Genomic DNA, 21,179 nt, shown 5'->3' with positions numbered 1-21,179 from the left:
TCCCGCCCCGGCGGAGCCGCGCGGTGGATTGTGGGCTGGGGGCTGCAGCGGCCTCGCGGCAGCCTCCGGCGTGATCTCCCCGGACCCAGCCTGGCCGGGCCGGCGGGGTGAGGAGAAGCCGGGGAGCCAGGGAGCCCGAAGCGCTAAAGGCAGCGAGCGGTCGCAGCGAACAGCAGCGGCGGCGGCGGCTCCCCTGGAGGCCGGGGATGTGGGAGAGGCGGTGGCAGCAGCGGCGGAGGCGGCGCTGCGGACCCGGGGGAAACTGCTGGCTGACAGGACACCCGGGAGAGACGTGAGGGAGCCGCCGCTGCCGCCTCTCACTTCCGAGCGGAGCCGGGCTCGAGAGGGCGGCCCTCGGCTCCCGGGGCCGACCAGCCAGCCAGCCAGCCGGCGCGGGACGGAGGCGGGAAGCCGGGCTCGGGCCTGGCCGGGCTCCGGGCGGCGGCGGCCGCAGAACAGCAGCGGCGGCGGCAGCAGCAGCAGCCTCGGCGCGACCGGGAGGGCTGGAGGCGGCGGCGATGCACTAGGCCTCGCTCGGGGGCGGCTGCCCGGGACCCGCAGGTAGGTGTCTGGCTGCCCTCTCCCCCGGCCCCCCCGCGGGTCGCGGCTCACCCTCACTCCGCTCAGCGGGGAGAGGACCCAGGCCCCACCCCCGCCCCTCCCCGGCCCCGAGCCTCCGAGTTTCGGTCACTTGGGGACCGGCGTCGAAGCTCGCCTTCTACCTGCCACCTCCTCGTCTTCCTGGTCGCTCGTCCTCTTGGGTCCGGGCCGGCGGCGGTGCTCCCAAGCCGAGTCTGCGGTCGCAGACGCAGCACCGGCCCCTCTCATGTCTCGGGATCCTGGCCTTGGAACTTCCATCACCTCTGTTTGACTGACATTCACCCCCCACCCCCCCAAAAAAACTTTACCTCTTTTTTCCCCTACCGGGCCCGTAAGTCCCATTTGGAAGCTCACCAGAATCATCATTATCACCATAATAATAAATTTTGCCCGCACTGGAGATGATTAATCCAAAGAATAAGTTTTCAGTTTGCACTAGTTTGTTTCATAATGAATTTTCTTTAGTTGTGCTTGCTGTCTCCTATCTCTGCAGAGATAATAAAGGCCCTCCCTGCCTTCCTGTCGTTGTTTGGGAACTCACTCTCTCTCTCTTTTCCCTATTTTGATTAGCCACTTGATCTGTCCTTGTGTTGCTTGTTCGGAATGATATTTTTAGAATTTTGGCCGACCAGAATTGCAAAAAACATTTTAAAAATTCCTTTTAATCTTTTTTTTTTGGGGGGGGGGAGGTCTGGCTAGAAGCTCCTCTTTCGAAGAATTACATTGTTTGGAGTGTATTTGTTTCTAATTGGATGTTTCTGATTTGCCAAACCCCAGGCAGTCTTACCAGTCTGTGTTTATTGAGCAAGGGATGTGAAACATTATTTGTAGTATGCAGGCAAGTATGGTAACGTAAGGCGAAGATTTTTGATGGAAATGGCTTTGTAGAAATACGAGGCACTGCTCTTTGGAAAGGTACTTTGAGAACCTAACTGATTCTAAGCAGTTAAGGGGTAACAGATGGGATGATGGGATTTGACTGAATTTGTTTTAGAGAATTATTTCCTAGAAATGAGTATTGATGATTAATAGTGATCATCATTACTTATAATTGGTTGGGTAAAAATGACCAACCTGTGTGTAATTGATAAATGACCAACATGTGGTTTCAAAGATGTAGTGTTGGCAGTTTTATTGTGATTTGGCTGTGCTTAGTTCTGGTAGCTTTATTATTGTTATTATTTCATTAGGGAAAAGTAAATTTATTTTTATTATTTTAAAATAACTTTATTGAGATTAACTGATTACATAAATTTTATCAATTTCACAGTATTGTAGGATAGTGATCACAAACACATTTTTTTTTTTTGTCGGTTGTGGTGTGTGAACCCTGGGCCTGGGCGCTGTCCCCCAGCTCTTCATCTGTAGACCAGCGCTCTACCACTTGAGCCTCAGCCCCACTTCCGGCCTTTTTTGCTTATGTGGTGCTGAGGAATTGAACCGAGGGCCTCATGCATGCCAAGGCAAGCACTCTACCACTGAGCTACCTTCTCAGCGCCTACAAACACATTTTAATCTTCACAAGGCAAATTGTCATTGTCATGGTGTATAAAGTTTGTGAATTCTACAAGCTTTGACAGTACTATTTCTTCCGCATAGCTTTAGAATTATTACACCAGTCTTCACTGTAAAACTAAAGACTGCTCATATTGCTGATACTCACATATTTTATTCTTGTGGAGGTAATATTATTGCAGTGTTTGGCTTTCTGAAATGTTTTCCATTGGTTTCAAAAGTAGGACTGGTAAAAATTACCCAGTTTGCTAGGAAAAGATGATCCATTTGCATATGTTTACATTTTCAGAAACACTTAAAGTTTATTTCAGAATAAGATAAGCTTTTCTTTCAGAGTTAATCAACTTATATAACCCATGAAATGGCAAACTGCAGAATTTTTTCTTTTTTCTTTTTGTATTTTTTTTTTTTTTTTACCATGCTGCAAATGGAACCTAAGGCCTCAAGCATTCTGGGCAGGGGTCATTGGTGCATCTCCAGACTGACATTTACTAAGTTTTGTGATCATGGAATTCTGATTTTAGAACATTTACATCACTCCCTCTCCCAGAAAGCCCCCTTGTACTCTTTAGTACTTACATTTTCCCCACCATACTCATCTCTAGTCAACCACTTTTCTTTTTCTTTCGGGTCTGGTTGTGGGGCCTGAACTCTGGGCCTGGGCACTGTCCCTCAGCTCTTCAGCTCAAGGCTAGCGTTCTACCACTTGAGCCACAGCGCCACTTCCGGCTTTTTTTCCTGCTTACGTGGTGCTGAGGAATCGAACCCAGGGCCTCAAGCAAGCAAGGCAAGCACTCTACCACTGAGCCACCTTCCCAGCCCCTCAACCACTTTTCTGTCTCGACTTTTACCTAGTGTGGGGCATTGTTTTTTTGTTTTGTTTTGTTTTTGTCCGTCATGGGGCTTGAACTCTGGGTCTGGGCGCTGTCCTTGAGCTCTTGAGCTTAAGGTGAGCACTCTACCACTTGAGCCACAGCGCCACTTCAGTTTAATTGGTGGTTAATTGGACATGAGTCTCATGACTTTCCTGCCTAGGCTGGCTTTGAACCATGATCCTCAGATCTCAGCCTCCTGAGTTGCTAGGATTACAGGTATGAGCTACAGGTGCATGACTAGTGTGGGCCTTTTATATAAATGACACTCATCACTTTTTGAAGTTATTTATTTATTTATTTTTGTCAGTTATGAGGCTTGAACTCTGGGCCTGGGCACTGTCCCTCAGCTCTTCAGCTCAAGGTTAGAGCTCTACCACTTGAGCCACAGCACCACTTCTGGTTTTCTGAGTGGTTTATTGGAGATAAGAGTCTAAGGGACTTTCCTGCCCTTGACTGTATTTGAACTGCGATCCTCAGATCTCAGCCTCCTGAGTAGCTAGGATTACAGGCATGAGCCACTGGTGCCAGGCTTGAAGTTATTTATTTTTATGCCAGTGTTGTGGCATGAACTCAGGGCCTTGTACTTTTGCTTAGCTTTTTTTTTTTTCTTTCTCTAGGTTGATCTCTATTAATTGAATCACATCTCCACTTCCAGCTTTTTTTAAAACCTGGTTAATTTTGGAGTCTTGAACTTTTATGCCTTGGCTGGCTTCAAGCTAATTCTCAGATCTTTGCCTCCTGAGCAGCTTAAAAGTTATTTTTTAAAATTGATTTGTTTGTTTAAAAGTTGGTCAGGCAATAAGCAACTGATCACTGATATTAAAAGGGACAGTGTGAATAATACACTATTTAGGTGTGTCAAGATGAAGTTTTTTGTCTTTTTTTTTTTTGTCAGTGGTGGGGCTTGAACTCAGGGACTGGGTGCTGAAACTCCAGCTCTTTTGCTCAAGTCCAGTGCTCTACACTTTTAGATCCAACTCCACTTCTGTTTTTTTCATAGCTTATTCAAGGTAAGAGTCTCACAGGGCCTTTCTGCCCCTGCTGGCTTTGAACTGTGATTCTCAAATCTCAGGCTTCTGAGTAGCTAGGATTATAGGTATGAGCCACCAGCGCCTGGCAACATAGTTTTAAGAAGAAAAGAACTGGCATGAATTGCTTCAATGATCTCAAGAGGAAGTTTGACTGACCCCTAGGGGTCAGTAAGGATTGGAGAAGTATTTTTGCCTTCCTATACTAGAATATCAGGTTAGAAAAGACCTTTGAAGTTCTTATTGCCTCACAAATAGCAGGAGGCAGATGAGGAAATCTGAGGGATGGAAGCTTGAATCTCCGGATTACTTGGTTCAAAAGCCACAATGTGAACGTATGTAGGTGGAGAATGTTGAGCCTGAGGGCTTCATAAGGCCTTCATAATCACTTAGTGCAGGACAAGACACCTGTATACTTCTTGTTAGCTATCTATATTTGTCTGCTTGTATGATAATTTTATATGGCCTTTTATAAATTCCAGCTGACTCTTGACAGAAAAAAGTTTTCCCATAGATGTTAGAATTGCTTAGACTCTAATGTATTTGGGTATTTGACACTTTACTATCAGAGTTGGGAAAGAGTTGGGTAGTCTTCCAATTTGGGGGATAAATGGCTGACCTGTGGTATTTGTGCAGATTAAATCATGTCAGAAAATCTTGTAAAAATGCTTTAAAGATTGTAAATTTTTACTTGTTTTCTTGTGCAATAAACTTATTTTTTAAAAAGATAAACTTCAAAATTAAATATATAATTAAGGCCAGGTGCTAGTGGCTCACACCTGTAATCCTAGCTACTCAGGAGGCTGAGATCTGAGGATTGTGGTTCAAAGCCAGTCTGGGCAGGAAAGTCTCTGAGATGCCTATCTCCAATTAACTACCAGAAAACTGGAAGTAGCAGTATGGAACAAAGTGGTAGACTAGCCTTGAGCAAAAGAGCTCAGGGACAGTGCCCAGGACCTGAGTTCAAGCCCCATGACTGAACAGCCCCCCCCCCCCCGAAAAAAAAAAGAGGCTTCCTTTTAAAAATATTCAGTGCAGTTAACATATAAAAGCATGGTTCTCCGAGGATAATTTTTGTCTTCTGAGGGATCTTTGACAGGGTCTGGAGACTTTTTTTTTAAACTTATTTATTTATTTTTTGCCAGTCCTGGGGCTTGAACTCAGAGCCTGGGCACTGTCCCTGAGCTTCTTTGGCTCAAGGCTAGCATTCTACTACTTGAGCCACAGTGCCACTTCTGGCTTTTTCTGTTTATGTGGTACTGAGGAATCGAACCCAGGGCTTCATGCATGCTGGGCAAGCACTCTACCACTAGGCTACATTCCCAGCCCTCTGGAGACTTTTTTGATGGTCACAACTGAAGGTGTGTGAGAGAAGGTGGAAGGGCAGAGTGATGTTATTGATATCAGGCAATTTTGCTAAATATTGTACAACACATAGGACATACTCCAAAGCACAAGGAAGAAGTATGTGACTCAAATGTCAGTATTACTGTTCTGGGTAGGTTTGACTGATTCTGTTAAGGGTCTGACCTGGTGCTGCCCCTGCCTTGTCCTAGGGTTGAACTCAGAGCCCCTCTCTGTTTCGTAGCTTACAACTGATGTTCTACCACTTGAACCTTGCCACAAGTCCAGCTTTTTGCTGGCTAATGATAGTTTGATGAGCTTTTATATTAGAGCTTGCTTTGAACTTCAGTCCCCTTAAGTCTTAGTCTCTAAAATTACATGTATGAGCCATTGGCACTAAGCTGAGCTACTGTTCTTGACTCCCATCTGGTGGGAAAATATTCTCCTGTGGGCATACTTGGAGTAGAGAAATGCTTTAAATTATTCAGCAACTCTATTCAGGGGAAGGCAGTTGAGGAAAAAGAACTCTGACAAAGTAGATTTCTTTAGTCTGTTTAATTGCCTTCACATCTGAAGAAAAAAAGTAACTTTTTTTCCTTAAAATTGCAGCCTTATAGTACTACAATTTTGTTAATACTATGTTTTGCATTATTAGTTATTACTGTGTAAGTCTATGAAATTGGAAATAAACATATGATAGTATTTTCTTTAGCCAGAACTCTTTTTTTTTTGTGTGTGTGTGTGTGTTGGTCATAGGCCTTGAACTCTGGGCCTGAGCACTGTTCTTCAGCTCAAGGCCAGCACTCTACCACTTGAGCCATAGCATCACTTCCGGTTTTTTGGTGGTTTATTAGAGGTAAGAGTTTCACCACCTTTCCTGTCTGGGCTGGCTTTGAAGCACGATCCACAGATCTCAGCCTCCTGAGTAACTAGGATTACAGACCTGAGCCACTGGCACCTGGCTAGCCAGAACTTTGTTGTTGTTTTTCTTGGCAGCTTCAACAACTAAGAAAGAAGATACTTGTTTTAGTTAATATATAATGTGTATGTATGCACATATATATACAGTGAATGCCCCCCAAAATTCAAAGTTTATATGCAAATTTCATCTTTTTCCCTCCACTTCGTTTGTCTTTTTTTTTTAGTACTGGAATTTGGATTTAGGGCCTCATGCTTGCTAATCGGGTAATCTACCGACCACTTGAGCCATGCTCCAGCCTTTAATGTAACTAGTCTGTTTTACATTGTTGGTTGTTATTACATACATTTAAAAAATTATTAAGTAATTATATAAACTTCACAATATTGTGGGATAGTGATACTTAGCTAAAGTCACAAACACATTTTAGCCTTCACAAGGTGAATTGTCATTAACATGGTCTATAAAGCTTGTGAACTCTACAAACTTTGACAGTACAACTATTTGTTCCAAATAGGGTGATCCGTACATTTCTTTCCTTTTACTTAGTGTAAGCTGTTCCCTCTTTCTCTCTCATTCCCTCCCTCCCATTGCTGCCCTTGAGTTGCTTAGTTCAGTTTCATCAATGTCCAGTGCAGCTGATGGACCCATCTGTTCTAGATTCTGTGCCCTCCTCCTGGCTTCCTTCATATGTGTTCATGATACCATATGTGGGGTCAGGAACATAGAGTCATCTAAAAACAAGATGACAAATTCAGAAGAGGTCCTTTGTTTCTTGAGTCTCTTGTTTATTTTGTTATATCTTGTTGCATTTTGAATTTAATATCTGCATATTAGGGAGATCATGTGCCATTTGTCTCTCTGGTCTTAGCTTATTTGGCTCAACATGATTTATTCTAGTTCCATCCATTTCCCTGCAAATGCCATTGTTTCGTTCTTTCTAATGGCTGCATAATATTCCATTGTATAAAGGTACCACAACTTATTGATCAATTCATCTGTAGTGGGGCATCTGGGTTGTTTCTATATCTTGGTCAACAGTGCAGCAATGAACATGTTGGTGCCTGCGTCCTTGTATCCTGGTTTCTTTTGCTCAGGATAGATGCCTAGGAGTGGTATGGCTGGGTCGTACGGAAGTTCTATGTTTAATTTTTTGAGGAACCTCCAGACTGTTTTCCAGAGTGGTTGTATTAGTTTAAATTCCCACCAGCAGTGCAGTAGAGTTCCTCTTTCTCTATATCCCTGCCAGTATTTGTCCTTGTTTGAATTTAGGATAGAGGCCATTCTGACTAGGGTAAGGTGGTATCTCATAGTTGTTTTTTTATTTGCATTTCCTTTATGACTAGGGATGATAAACTTCCTCATGTGTTTCTTTGCCATTTTCATCTCTTCTGAGAACTCTCTCTTTAGCTCTCTTGCCCATTTAATGATTGGTTTGTTAGATTTGGGAGGAATTAGTTTCTTGAGTTCCCTGTATATAATGGATATTAGGCTTTTGTCTGATATTTTTCCCAATTGATAGCTATAGTTTAGTTCCTATGTCTTTAGCTGTGCAGAAACTTTTTATTTTAAGGTAGTCCCATTTGTCGAGTCTCCAATTTGTTGTGACCCTGGAACTCTGTTCAGGAAGTTCTTGCCTGTGCCTATAAGATCAAGTGTCTCTCCTACTCTGTCCTGCAGTAGTTTCAAGAGTTTCAGGTTTGATTTGTTAAGGTCTTTAATTCGAGTTGATGTTAGTGCTTGGTGATAGGCTGTTTTCTGCATGTGGTTGCCCAGTTTTCCCAGCACTAATAGTTGAAGAGGTTTTGTTTCTTCCACTGTATGTCTTTGGCTCCTTCGTTGAATATCAGCTGACTGTAAGTATCTGGTTTTATTTCTGCATCTTCTGATCTATTCCATTGGTCTTTGGGTCTTTTTTTTTTTTTTTCTTGCCAATACGAAGCTGTTTTTATAGAGCCATAATAATGGCTCTATAGTAGAGCTTGAAATCTGGTATTGTGGTACCTCCTGCATTGCTGCTTTTGCCTAGAATTGAGTTGGCGAGGTCTTTTGCTGTTCCATATATTGCATACATTTTTGAAATAGAAATAAACACGAAAGCTGGGTGCCAGCGGCTCACGCCTGTAATCCTAGCTACTTAGGAGGCTGAGATCCCTGGGCAGGAACATATGAAACTCTTATCTCCAATAAACCACTCAGAAAACCTGAAGTGGTGCTCTGGCTCAAGTGGTAGTGCACTAGCCTTGAGCTGAAGAGCTCAGGGACAGCGTCCAGGCCCAGAATTCAAGACCCACGTCTGACCAAAAAAGAAAAAAAAGGGGGGGGCAGGAAGTGGAGCTATGGCTTGAGTGATAGTGTTATCCTTGAGCAGAAGAAGCCCAGGGACAGTGCCTGGGCCCTGAGTTCAAGCCCTAGGACCTGCGAAAACAAAACAAAGATAAAAATCAAAACGAAATAAACAGATTTGTTGTAGCTGTCATTATGTTTTTTTTTCTTGGCAGCTTCAACTGCCAAGAAAGACCATTGTTTTAATTAGTTAATACACAATATATATGTATACACATATGTATATTGTGAATTCTCAAAACATTTCAAAGTTTATATACAGATTTCAATCCCCCTCCTTTTGTCTCTTTATCTTTTTTTCCCCCCAGTACTGAGGTTTGAACTTAAGGCCTTATGCTTACAAGGCAGACAATCTACCCACCACTTGAGCCCCAGCTCTTGATGTTTTTAATATGTTTGGTATTGAAAGATGATCAGCAATTAGGATCAATGTTACTATTTATAGTCTTAGAGAAATTATTCAGTCTTTCTGAATCTGTTTTCTCTATAAAATACTTCTTATTTTAAGTTTATTGTAAGGTTAAATGAGTTTTTGTCTATTACACTTCTGTATCACTATAACATTATGAAAGCATTAGTTGCTTGTTTCAAAACAATCAAATGTGAAAAGGACTTGAAAGTTGCAAAGGCATTAATATGGAGGTGGAGAATAATGACTGATGATAGCTTCTAGCAAGAAGAGAAATACAAAGTCTATCCCTGACTTACTCTCACACACACAAACTAGAACAAGCTAGTATAGCACCATAATCTCAAGATCCTTGATATAAGGCAGTCTGACTTCTTTCAGTACACCTGAGGTTATAAGTATTCTAACACAATATAATTGATTTTTATAATGGTGAAATCAAGTTATCAGGAAAGATTAGCTTGTTTTTAAAATAAGCTTTTTAAAGAAAACATGAAAATATGTAATTTATATCAGTTATTGTTGGGAGGTGATTTACACAAAAAGTTTTAGACTTTATAAGTAAGCTATAGTTATGTGGATTAATTTCCTTGCTGTGAATAATTTATTTTGTTTTTCATTTAATATGCATGACTTTCTTTGTATTTGAAGGAGTTTTCTACCAGTGATAATTATTCTTCCATTGGGAAATTTAACTGAAGAAAGTTGTGTGTGTGTGTGTGTGTGTCTGTCTGTCTGTCTGTGTCTGTGTCTGTGTCTGTGTGTCTGTTGGTTTTGGCAATCAAACATAGAGCCCTTCTCTTGCTAGGCAATTGCTATATCACTGAGCTACATCCGTAGCCCAAGAAATAGGAGTTTAAGCCTCTTCTGTGTAAAACTCTCAGGTTTTTCTGTTTTTTTTTTTTTTAACATCTTTTTTTTTTTTGTTGTTGTCAGTTGTGGGCCTGAACTCTGGGTCTGGGCGCTGTCCTTCAGCTCAAGGCTAGTGCTCTACCACTTGAGCCACAGGGCTACTTCCAGATTTTCTGCTTATGTGGTGTTGAGGAACTGAACCCGGGACTTCATGCATGAGAGGCAAGGCACTCTACCACTGAGCCACCTTCCCAGCCCCAACATCTTTTTGTGTAAAAATGTTGTGCTATAACTTTCAGAGTTCAGTTGATTCAAATATATAAGCTGAATGGGAGAAAAATGTAATTTCAGTTAGCAAAACTGGCCAACTTTCTTTAACAATTATAGAAAAATAAAGATGAAGGTAAACAGAATTCCAGCTATTCTGACTTTTCAGTGGATAGTTGAAAGGTAGAGAGCTGGAGACATAAGAGCAAGTGGTAGTGTTGTATTCTTTTTTAAATTTAATTTTAAAATTATTATTATAAAGGTAAAATACAGAGGGGTTAGAGTTTCATGTCAAGTAATGATTACATTTCTATTTGGACAATGTCACTTCTTTCTTCTTTCTCTCCCAGGGTATTATTAATATACTAGACTTTAAAATTGAATTTTAGAAAATGGAAAGGTATTTTCTTAGCAAAAACTGGATTTGAAGAATCATATTCAAATATTTGTCTTTTTTATCTAAGAGGAAGTTGGAGTAGGCATTTATATATGAATGATGCATCATACTTTATGGTTTTCTCCTATAGTGCAAATAAAGTAGAATTTTGAAAGTTATAATATGTCAAGAAAGATCCCCTCATCTTTTTTTTTGGCCAGTACAGGGCTTGAACTCTCCATTGCTGCTATTGCATTTCAACCATGCCTTGCCGGCTAATTTGAGAATGGAGAATGGAGTCTTCCAGACTTTGCTGCACTGTTGGCTTTGGACTCTGATCCTTAGACTTCAACTTTCTGAGTAGCTAAGATTACATATGTGAGCCACTAGCACCTGGCTCACACTAGTCATTAATTTTAAGACTGTGTCCAATTTTGTTAAATTGATGGGCAGATTACGGTCAGATTTTGAGGTTTTTAGACTTGATGAGAGTTAATCAGTTACAAATCTACAAACGAGATTCTGACATTGAATGAGACTCTTGTTATAGTCTCATAGTTAGGGGTGTGGGGTATTCTCATGATAGTTGTATTCTTCAAATAAAGTCAGACCTATAGTGTTGGCAATTGGGGATCAAAAACAAGGAAAAAATTTGTGATGTCTTTGGTGGTAGGATCCATAGAACAGTCCTTTTTCCTATAGAAATTGAAGAATATGGAGATGAGGGAGTCAAATTGGTTCTAGAGTTACTAGTTTGGGAACTACATAGATGGTATTGCCATTAATTAAGCTTAGAGAAGGAATAAATTTTTGGCAGGTGGAAGAGGTAGGTAAATATGACAGGTAGTGAGTTTTACGTTTTGAGGATATTGAATTTTAGGTATCTGTGAAATGTGTAGGTAAAGGTAGTTATAAATTTGAAGATATTACAACAAGAAAGATGTAGAATCTCTTATTATTATTATCATTATTATTTTTGGTGCTAGCCCTAGGGCAGAGCTTAATCTTTTTTTCTCAGAGCTGGTACTCTTTAACAGTTGAGCCACTTTTCCACTTCAGGCTTTTTCATGATTAGTTGGAGATAAAAGTCTTTTGGGTTTGTCTACCTTGGTTTCAAATCCTGAGCATCAGATCTAAGCCTCCTGAATAACTAGGATTACTGGTATGAGCTACTGGTACCCACTCATTATCTTAGTGCTTTTTATTGTTTATTGTTTTTTGGTGCTGGGCCTGGGGCTTGAACTCAGACTGGGTACCATCCCTGAAATTTTTTGCTTCAAGCTAGCACTCTATTACTTGAGCTGCATTTCTAGTTATGGCTTTTTGGTTAACTGGAGTTAAAAGTCTCAGGACTTTCCTGCCTAGGCTGATTTTGAACTTTAGTCCTCAGATTTGAGCCTCTTGAGTAGCTATAATTACTGTCATAAGCCACTGGTGCCTCTGGCTCTAACATCTTTTTTGTTTGTTTGTTTTCTTTTGACAGTACTGGGGTTGGATACTCACTAGGATGACCCTACTGCTGAGCCATGTCTCTGGACCCATAACAACCATTTAATAGTTTTGTTGTTGATTAATGAATTATCATTACCTTGGTGGATTATTGGAGATGATTTTCTAACCTTTTTTTTAACCTTCTGCATTTATTGCCTTTGTTAGCTTTCCAGGGTGGTCAAGTCAGGTTAGCCTGTCAGTTTTTAACCATTTTGTTAATTCCTTATGATTCTATTTTCTCCTGTCCTTTTTAGTTTTTTAGATTGAATATGGACTATTGGACTTAGAAATGAGGTCATTCTCAAACTTTCCTGAGCAGGTGAGTGGTAAAAATGGAAACCCCTGGAAAAGAGCAGACAATTGCATTCTATCACATGCTAATTGTGAGTTATTTATTATGATAATTATGTACATTTAGCTATGGAAGAAAAAGTCCTATCAAAGGACTTTTTTTTAAAGTTATTTTTGACAATTGGATCAAATGAGGTAAACTGGAGAAGACAAGGAGAGTAATATAATTGTTAAGAATACTGTAAGGAATGAGAAAGAAGTATTTCAAGACGAAAGGATTGCTGAGCAATATTAGGGGCTTATTTGAGATTGGCGTTCATAAATTTGTAATCTGCATATTTTACAGGTTTCTCTGGCAGTGTCTTAGAGCCAGGAATAAAGCAAAGACCGATTCTATTAAAAATGGGTGGAGGTGACTGTCAGGCCGCTGGAGGGCAGAGGCAGCTGAGAAAAGCCACTTCCTTATATACCACCTGTCCTAATCATTCTTGGGGGCGCTCAAACTTGCAAAACAAGTTACATGCTGAAAGTTCCTGCTGACCCTGGGCATATAAACCCTGCTACAACCAGACTCTGGGCAACCTCTCTGATCCTGATCTGGGAGTTTGCCCAGGAGCTTACCCCAATAAACTTTTTTTTAAATTCACCTTTACCTCTTCCTGCGTGTTCTTTCCTCATCGAAAACCTTACAGTGACAACTGAAGATGTAAAAGGGAAACTATTTGAAGGAGTTGACCACAGGATTGAAGTTAAGTTAGAGAAGTTAATAAAGCAGAACTGGGGTAAGACCCAGTATGGTAATAGGTAATACCAAGTAGTAATTAATGAATTAAAACATTAACTTATTATTGGTTTGAAGGTAGAACAATAATGTGTCTTAAACTTATTTACCCTTTTCCTTTAACATTTAATATTTTTGATCTTGAATAATTTACTATATAATGAAGATCCTTCTTTCCTCCCTTTCCCCCTCTTTTTTTCTTTCTCTCCTCTCTTTCATTTTCTTTTTCTTTCTACTAAATTTAAATTCAAAACTATATTTTAAAGGTACCCTTTTCAGCTCCAGTGTAAAAATATTCCCACTTTATATTTTCAAACTACAGATATGGTATTAGAATCTTTTTTTGGAATAAGTTATTTCACTTATTTGAAATTCAGAACACTTTTTCCTGTTGAAAATACTAAGATAATGGCCTGTTTATCATCCCACATTGTGGCTGAATGATTATTGTTTTGCTGAGAAAAATGTAATATAATGGTTTTCCTTAAGGAATAGTTTTCTAGTTTTAATCTTGTAAGCTTCCTCTCACAGATGCTAACTATTAATGCCATTTAATAGAAAATAGACATAGCCAGGTGTGGTAGCACATGCCTGTAATTCTGGGACTTGGAGGACTAAGGCAGGAGTATCTCACATTTTCAGCCAGCTTGGGCTACATAGATCCTGTCTTACAAAACCTAAAATGCCAGGTGCCAGTGGCTTATGCCTGTAATCCTGGTACTCAGGAGGATAAGATCTCAGGCAAAGCCAGTGCAGGCAGGAAAAGTCCAGTTAATCAGCAAAAAGCCAGAAGTAGAGCTGTGGCTCAAGTGGTAGTGCGAGCCTTGAGCAAAAAACTGTAGGGGACTGCATCCAGGTCCTGAGTTCAGGCCCAGTAAATTGTTTTGAAGACCAGCAAAATAATCTGAAAGCAAATGATCATGGGCTACACAGTGTTTAGTTAAATATGAGTGATAATTAATTTTTCTTGTCTGTATTATTTTCTTTCTCTCTGATCCTTTTGTTTATTAATAATACATATCACTGTACTATTGAACTAGTGGATTCAAGCAATCTGGTTTTGCCTGTTTCAGCTTATCTTCTTCCTCATTGTTACAAAAGGGGCATTAAGCTCAGATGTAGAATGTGAGGCAACTGATTCTTTAGATCCCTTTTTTAAGTTATTGCGTAAGTTCTCTCTCTGTCCAAAATGAAGCATAAGCTTAAGTGGTCTCATACTCTCTGGGTTTCAAAAACTTTCTCTGCTTCCCCTTAGCCTCAGTATCAGTTTTCAATACTACACCACAGGCATGAAAATGAGAACCACTGTTGTCATGTTTTGACAACTTTTCTAATAGTAAATTAAATCTGCCCACACTGGCTTGCTAATTCTTTTTTTTTTTTTTTGGTCGGTCATGGGGTTTGAACTCTGGGCCTGGGCACTGTCCCTCAGCTCTTCAGCTCAAGGCGAGCACTCTACCACTTGAGCTACAGCGCCACTTCCGGTTTTCTGGTGGTTTATTGGAGATTGGAGTCTCACGGTCTCTCCTGCCCGGGCTGGCTTTGAACTGCGATCCTCAGATCTCAGCCTCCTGAGTAGCTAGGATTACAGGCGTGAGCCACCAGCCCGGTGGGGCTTGCTAATTCTTGTCTTCTCTTTCCTTCCCCCCAATCTCTATCCGAATACTATGACCTAGTAAATAAAAGGGCACTAAAAGAGGGAATCAGGATCCTAAAGTTTAAATTGATTGAAACATTTTGTATGGTGCAGTCTGAATGTTAATGCTTACAGATTGTGTTTTTTCTTGGTACTGTCCCTGAACTTTTTCATTCAAGGTAGGACCCTACTATTTGAGCCACAGTTCTGCTTTTGGCTTTCTGCTGGTTAATTGGAGATAAGCGTCTCATGGACTGGTTTAGAACCATGATCCTTGGATCACAGCCTTCTCAGTAGCTAGTACTGATTATTTAAAAAATAAGATAGTTATGCCTGGGTGCTGGTTCATGCTTGTAATCCTAGCTACTTAGGAGGCTGAGATCTGAGGATCATGGTTCAAAGCCAGCCTGGGCAGCAAAATCAGTGAGACTCTTATCTCCAGTAAACCATTAGAAAACCGGAAATGGTGCTGTCACTCAAGCGGTAGAGTGCTTGCCCTGAGCTGAAGAGTGCAGGGACAGTGCCCAAACCCTGAGGTCAAGCCCCACAACTGACAGGGAAAAAAAAAAAAGATAGTTATAATAATTGTAATAGTTAAAATTACGTATTATCTACATAGGCCAAATATTGTGCCATGAGCTTACATAACTTATCTTACACCATTCCTATGGGTAAATACTATTGTCATTCCATTTTACAAATGAGGACACTGAGACATTAAGGTAAGAGGTCATACAGCCAGTAAAAGAGAAGTAACTCCTTGTATTGCCAGTATTCCTTAGCAGTATATTATATTTAGAGAATGCTAGAGATCTAAAATCAAATTTCAGAAAGTCAGGTAATGTTAAACAAATAAAATAGTATTTTGGATTTAGGTTTTTGTATTTTGAATGTATGTAAACCTATGAGACACATTTTAGTGGCTTGTGTATCCTTACCTCCCTTTACACGTTTTTTTATATCAAAAGATTTTACTACATGTTCTATTTATAATGCCATGGTTGAGTCTTGAAACACTAGCTGAATTGTTTTTTTTTTTTTTCTTATTAGACACGGTCTTGCTGAAAAACCTAAGTTAGCCTCAAACTTGTGATCCTCCAGTCTCAACCTTCTGACTATTGGAATTAGAGATGTGTATCACAACACTTGGCTTCGAACATTTGTTTTTCCTTTCCCCACCTTCTATTCCAAACTAGTCTCTGTAATCTGGTTTGGAAGCCCCACTATTGGAGTTGACATTGTTTTCTGATCTAATTGGTAACTTTCTAATTGTGAAACATGAAGATGTTTTCTTTTATTCTTTATTTATTTGTATATTCTGGGCTAATATTTCTCTCACTTTTTCTCATACCTTTTATCAACAATTTTTTTAGGTACTTGGGATAGAATTTAACTCTTTGCACTAATCATGTTCTCTACCATTGAACTATACCACTAATCCCACAAACTTTTATTTCTTCCATTTTTTATCCTTCAGAGTATTTTTGTTTTGTTTCATTTAATTTTGTTTGTGGTGGTCCTGGGGTTTGAACTCAGGGCCTGGGTCCTGTCCTTGATGACTTTCTTTTGCTCAAGGCTTGTATTCTCCCACTTAAGCAACAGCTCTACTTCTGGCTTTTTTGTTAGTTTATTAGTGATAAGAGTTTCATGAACTTTCTTCTTCAGGCTGGCTTCAAATCTTGATCCTCAGATCTCAGCCTCCTGCGTAGTTAGGATTTCAGTTGTGAGCCACTGGTACCCAGCTATTAAGTTCTGTACTTGGCTCTTTTCTCCTGCTAGTGGGTTCCCAGAGTGACTGACGTAACACCATAGTCTTGTGGATAACATCTATAGGTCTTTGAATAAGTAAGGTACCACCTTGTTTTAGAAATATTCCTTATAGAAATTAGCCTTGACTAATATTTGGATTAGTACTGATACCTCCACTCAGTCCATATGTCCGTGTCAGATGATTGCATTTTGCCCCAGGCTTTTAAGTGCAAGGTTATGCCCAACTCAGTAATTCATTTTCATATGTGAACATTTAGAAATTCAAAAAGATATAGGCAAACAAAAATGTCTTACAATTTTGTTATTTGAACATGAATATCATTTTTTAATTAGTATAACAAAAGTTTTATTGTGGGCTGGGAATGTGGTTTAGTGGTAGAGTTCTTGCCTAGCATGCATGAAGCCTGGGTTTCAGTTCCTCAGTACCACATAAATAGAAAAAGCTGTAAGTGGTGCTGTGACTCAAATGGTAGAGCTCTAGCCTTGAGCACAGAGTGTCAGGGACAGAGCCCAGACCCTGAGTTCAAGTCCCACCACCGGGGGAGGAGGGAAAGTTTCATTGTGATATTTCCATGCATGAATGTATATAAAGTACTATTCTTTTTATTAATCTTCTTCCCTGCCCCCTTTATAAACAGCTTTTTATTTTTATTTTATTTTTTGGTACTTAGGTTTGAAGTCAGGATCTTGCTCTTGCTAGGCAGGTGCTCTGTTGAGCCCTAACTTGACTGGTTATTTATTTTTGCTTGTATTGGTGTTTGAACTCAGGAACTTAAGCTTTCTTGGCTTGCTTTCTCAGCTTACTTGTTTGGCTGGCATCTACCACTTGTGCTATGCCTCCAGTTCAGCATTTTATTTACTGGTTATTTTGGAGATTGAATCTCATGGACTTCCTGCCCAGTCTAGCTTTAGCCTCAATGTTCTGGAGCTAAGCCTCCTAAGTAGCAAAGATAACAGGCATGAGCCACAACTAGCAAGCTTGACTGGTTATTTTTGAGATAGGGTCTTACTTCCTGCATTGGTTCACACCTGAACTGCAGTCTGCCTATTTTAGGCTTCCTGCCATACTACTGTACTCAGGTATTGTCTGTGAAGAGCTTTTCCAAGTGTGCATGGGTTGACTTTGAACTGTAATCAAATGCTTTGGATCTCAGCTTCCTAAGTAGTTAGGGTTATACTGGTACCTGGCACAAACAATGCTTTCATCATTCCATCTTCATATATGTATACGTTTAAATGTGTGTGTGTGTGTGTGTGTGTATGTGTGTGTGTGTGTGAGTGAAGTACTTCATTGTATTCGTCCTCCTAATTTCATTCTTTATAGAAGAATAATATTCCATTGTGTATATATACCATATTTTCCATTGGTTGATCAGAAATCAGGTTGACTCCAATGTTAGGCAGTTGTGAATAGTGCAGTTGTAAACATGCTGTTATATGCTAACATATGATATAATATGATACAAGCCAGGAAAGCAGGGTCCTATGGTAGTTCTGGTTTTTTTTTTTTTATAGGAATCACCATACTGATTTCCATAGTGAGCACATTAGTTTACATCTCCACCAATGTATGTGTATAGTGTTCCTGCCCTTGGTCTCCCTCATCCCAACATCTTCACCAGCATTTGTTGTTCTGACTGGGATGAGAAGGACTATCAGTGCAGTTTCAGTTTTCATTTGGCTAAAGATGTTGAGCATTTCTTCACATATTTATTGGCCATTTATACTTCTTTTGAGGTATGTCCATTAAACTTGCCAATTTATTAATTGGATTGTTCTTTTTGGTGATTTTTTTGGAGTTGCTTATATATAAGTGTTTTATTCTGTAAGTAATGACAAAGTTTCTCTCCCTTTCTGTAGGTTATCTTTAGATTCTGATAATTGTTTTCTTTGCCATGCATACTTTTTAATTTGATGCAATCCCATTTGTAAATTCTTATATTCTGAGCAATTCAGAGACCTATTCAGGGAGATAGTTATGTATGCCTATATTTTCAAGAGGTTTTTTTTTTTTTTTGCCTGTTGTGGGGCTTGAACTCTGGGCCTGGGCGCTGTCCCTCAGCTCTTCACCTCAAGGTAAGCGCTCTTCCACTTGAGCCACAGTGTCACTTCTGGTTTTCTGGTGGTTATTTGGAGATAAGGGTCATGAACTTTCCTGCCTGGGCTGGCTTTGAACCATGATCCTCTGATCTCAGCCTCTTGGGTAGCTAGGATTACAGGCATGAGCCACCAGTGCCCAGCTCAAGGGTTTTTCCATTGGAATTGTCAAAGTTTTAAGTCTTATATTTAGATCTTTGGTTCATTTTGAAATCATTTTTCTCTAGGGTAAGAGAGAGGGGTCTGCCTTGTCTTCTGCATGTAAGTGTTCAGTTTTCCAAAATACCATTTGTTGCACAGGCTGTCTTTATATATATTTTTCTTTACTGTCTTTCTTGAAAAATCAGATGACTCTTTTGGATTTTCTATTCTAGTCTTTTGGTGTATATGTCTGTTTTTGTACCAGTACCATGCTATTTTCGTTATTATATCTCTGTAGAATAATTTGAATCAGGTATTGTCATATCTACATCATTGCTCTTTTTGCTCAGTATTGCTTTAGCTATTCAGGGTTTTTTGTACTTCCACTACATTCTAAAGTTGATTTTTCTATTTCTGTGAAAAATGATATTGGGAATTTTTTAGGGATTGAGTCTTTTTTTTAAGATCAGAGATTAATATCTTTTATTTATTCAATAAATATGACATACAGGTAATACATTAAAAGACATCATAATTAATGAAAGCTTTAATCAATTAAAAAAATGACCCAATACAGAATGCATACATTGGATGGATCTTGTTTTAGGGATTGAATCTTTAGAGTGCTTTTGGTAGTATAACCATTTTTACAACATTGGGTTTACCAACCCATGAACTTGAGAGAGCTTTTCATCTTCTAATGTTTTCTTCAATATCTTTTGTAAAGCCGGGCGCTGGTGGCTCACGCCTGTAATCCTAGCTACTCAGGAGGCTGAGGTCTGAGGATCGCAGTTCAAAGCCAGCCCGGGCAGGAGAGACCGTGAGACTCCTATTTCCAATAAACCACCAGAAAACCGGAAGTGGCGCTGTAGCTCAAGTGGTAGAGTGCTCGCCTTGAGCTGAAGAGCTGAGGGACAGCTCCCAGGCCCAGAGTTCAAGCCCCACGACCGACAAAAAAAAAATATCTTTTGTAGTTGCTCTTACTATTGAGTTCTAGTTTTACCCTATTGTGGACTATAAAATCTAGAAAATTACTTCAGTTTTCTTGTATTTGTTAAAATTTGCTTTCTATTTCTAAAGTTAATTTACTTTAGAGAAAGATCCATGGGTTGCTGAGAAAATGTGTATTCTGAGGCTGTTGGGTGACATATTCTGAAGATGTCTCTGAAGTCCATGTGATCTATAGCATCATTTAATTCTAAAGTTTCTTTGTTTTTTTTTTTATATGGATGACCTGTGTATTGGTAAGAATGTGCACTAAAATCACCTACTATTATTGTCTGTACTTGTTTGTCCAGTAATGTTGGCTTTATAAAATAGGGTATACTGATGTTTGCATATATATTTATAATTGTTATGTTCTCTTTATGGATTAGTCCTTTTATCAATATGAAAGGGATCTTCTTTGTCTTTAGTTTGAAGTGTGCTTTGTCAGATCCCTTTCATATTGCTACTCTTTCTTATTTTTGGACTCCATTAGTTTGGAAGATGTTTTCCTATCCTTTAATGTTTGCTGATGAGTTGCTTTTTTTTTTTTTTTTGTAAACAGCAAGTGTCTCTACACTGATATGAGGATCTCGTGAACTTTTTGGCTGGCTTGCTTCGAGCTCTAGTCTTCCAGATCCGTGTAGATTGATTATAAGCTTGCCTGCCCTAGTGAGATTTATTCTTTTCTGTGTATTTGTTTGTGGTGGTGTGTCTTTCTCTTTTGTGTATGATCCCTTTAACTATCTCTGCTACGCTGATTAAGTGATCATGAATTGCTTTAATTTTTATCATGGAGTTCTTTATTTCAGTTAAGAAGGATAGTTTTCTGGATATAGTAATCTAATTTGGCAGTTATTTCCTTTCAGATTTTAAATTCCTTCCTTGCTTTTAAGGTTTTAATTTTTTGGTCCAGTCGTGGGGCCTGAGCACTGTCCCTCAGCTCTTCAGCGCAAGGCCAGCGCTCCACCACCGAGCGCCACTTCTGGCTTTTTTCTTTTTGCTTATGAGGAATCGAACCCAGGGCCTCATGCATGCAAGGCAAGTGCTCGCTCCACCACTGAGCCACCTTTCTAGCCCAAGGTTTATTGTGTATTGAGAATTCCACTGTTTTTCTCATAGGCTTGTCTTTATGGGTGATTTGACAACTTCTCTCTTGATGTTATCGATATTTTTTTTTCTTACTTTGTATACCTAGTGTTTCGACTATAATACGTGGGAGGTTCTTTTCTGGTTCTTGTCTGTTTAGAGTTTAGTTTAGTTTTGTTTTTGGGGGTACTGGGGATTTGGATCTTATAATTGTTAGACAGGTGCTGTACAGCCTCTTTTTTATGTTGTTATTTTCAAGGTAGGATTTTGCTTTATGTCTTGGCCAGGCTGGGCTGTGATCTTCTTGTGCTTCCCAATGCCACTAAGGATGAAAGGTGCATACCACTGTGCCGAGCTATTATGTTTTT

The 21,179-nt window shown here is 39.8% G+C and overlaps 1 protein-coding gene across 3 annotated transcripts in view; it reads left to right on the top strand.

The window, feature by feature from the left end:
• The first annotated feature begins 398 nt into the window (after positions 1-398).
• The window catches only part of Vps54 (vacuolar protein sorting 54 homolog (S. cerevisiae)), a 99,056-nt gene continuing 78,275 nt past the window's right edge, over positions 399-21,179 (top strand). For 2 of the 3 annotated variants that reach the window (XM_013022520.1, XM_013022519.1), the window contains exon 1: positions 399-561. The gene's annotated coding sequence lies outside the window, so the exon portion shown is untranslated. The remainder of the gene's footprint in view (positions 562-21,179) is intronic. The other variant, XR_001175302.1, reaches the window with a different exon arrangement.

This window comes from Dipodomys ordii, unplaced genomic scaffold (genome assembly GCF_000151885.1).
Source record: "Dipodomys ordii isolate 6190 unplaced genomic scaffold, Dord_2.0 Scaffold63, whole genome shotgun sequence".
NCBI classification, from domain to species: Eukaryota; Metazoa; Chordata; class Mammalia; order Rodentia; family Heteromyidae; genus Dipodomys; species Dipodomys ordii.
The sequence above is the reverse complement of the archived record's forward strand: the minus strand, read 5'-3'. Positions and strand labels throughout refer to the sequence as shown.